The 1,938-nt window shown below is 32.9% G+C and overlaps 1 pseudogene; it reads left to right on the forward strand.

The window, feature by feature from the left end:
* Nucleotides 1-511: 511 nt before the first annotated feature.
* On the forward strand, nucleotides 512-653 carry LOC118678022 (annotated as a pseudogene).
* Nucleotides 654-1,938: the final 1,285 nt, after the last annotated feature.

Below are 1,938 nucleotides of genomic sequence, written 5' to 3' on the forward strand. Positions count from 1 at the left end.
ATATATATGTAATGATAATGTAATGCTTAAAAAACCATTAAAACTCTAAATGAAATACATTCATAAACCCCATAGATACATCAGAATAGCTGCATTTCTGCCTGACCAGCATAGTTCAGTGGTTGAGCATTGACCTGTGAACCAGGAAGTCATGGTTCGATTCCCATTCAGGGCACATGCCTGGGTTGTGGGCACTATCCCCAGTAGGGGACATGCAGGAGGCAGTCAATCAATGATTGTCTCTCATCATGGATATTCTATCTCTGTCTCCCTCTCCCTTCCTCTCTGAAATAAAATAAATAAAATATGAATAAATAAATAGATGCATTTCCATGAAATTATACTGTGTGAAAAAAAAATCAATCTCAAAAGCTTGTACACTCTGATTCTGTCCATATAATATTCTTGAAATGACAAAATTATAGAGGCAGAAAATAGAAGAGTGGTTGATAGGTGTTAGGGACAGGATTGGGAGGGGGATAGATGTTCCTCTTAAGAAGTTGCCCACATAAAAAAGGGCTTCTGTCGTGAGTGGCACACGTAGAGCAGCCTGATTGCTCTACGTGCGGAATCGACATCAAGAAGTTGCACACAAAAATTGTGATGAAACGATTTTTATTTTGAATGTGGTGGTTATACAAATCTGCACATATGATACAAATTCATTAAGTATGAACACACAAAGACCAGTGTATGTAAAATTGTGAAATCCAAATAAATTCTGTGGAATGTAGCAAGGCTTATTTCCTGAATTTGATAAGTTGCAGTTACATAAGATGTTACCATTAGAGGGAATTAAGTGTATGCAGTACTGCTCTAAATTATTTTTACATCTTCCTCTGAATAGATATTTATTTCAAAATAAAAAGTTAAAAAAAGAGGCATGGCTATAGCTTCTGCCTACTTATAAATTATAAATAGAAAAATGGTGACAAATTAAAAATTTTTAAGATGTTTATGACCTATCTTCAGAGAATTGTAAAAAACATCGAAAGACATAATCAAACTGCATATTGTGTAAAGGGCAAGGATAAGGAAACATTTTAAATAGCACAATTTCACCAAAATTTTAGCACATTATTTTATTATTTAGTGCAGTTCCTAAATAATACTAAATCCCATAGTATTATTCTCTGTGAAATTGGCACATTGAGGATGAAAATGTATACAAAAGAGTTAAGAGTCAAAAATAACCAAAACCCTCTTGAAGAGTATGTTAGGTTACTTGCTTTTCTGTTATTCAAATAAAACAATGTGTCTTTGAACAGGAACAAACTGATCAAGGTAAATGTGTACACTTATTACCTATGACATATCTGGTATTACAGGTCACTGAGGGGATAATGGGCTCTGCTGAAACAATTAGTAATGCTTATGAAAAGTAAATTAAATTGGTTTCCAACCTCATGGTAACACTATTAATTTTCAAAGTGTGGTGCCTGATCTAGAGCATCAGTATCAACTGGGAACATGCTAATATACATAGTCTTCTTTAGAATGTGAGAGAATTTCTTAAACTAGACACACACTCTGCTAACCATATAATAAGAGAATAACAAATGTAACCATATTGAAGCTAAAAAATTATTTCTGTCAAAAGAAAGTGAAAAAGAAACCTAAAGATTTTCATAGTTGCCAAAGCATTAGTACTTAGAATATATAAAAATATGTGTAGAAATTTCTATAAATCAATATGGAAAAAAAAAACAAGCACAGGAAGGGAAAAAGATATGGCAGGAGAAAAAGAAAAATGGTGAGCAAACATGTAAACAGATGCTCAACGCATTCAGTAACCAGAAAAATGTATATAGGATACCAAATATTTAAGGCAGAATATACTACCAATAGTGTATATGAGTCCCTTTAAATTCAAGTCACTACTTTGCATTATTACATTTCTTAGTTGTGATCAGAGTGCCGTTAACATTTTGATAGTGG

This window comes from Myotis myotis, unplaced genomic scaffold, assembly GCF_014108235.1.
Source record: "Myotis myotis isolate mMyoMyo1 unplaced genomic scaffold, mMyoMyo1.p scaffold_m19_p_2, whole genome shotgun sequence".
Classification (NCBI taxonomy): Eukaryota; Metazoa; Chordata; class Mammalia; order Chiroptera; family Vespertilionidae; genus Myotis; species Myotis myotis.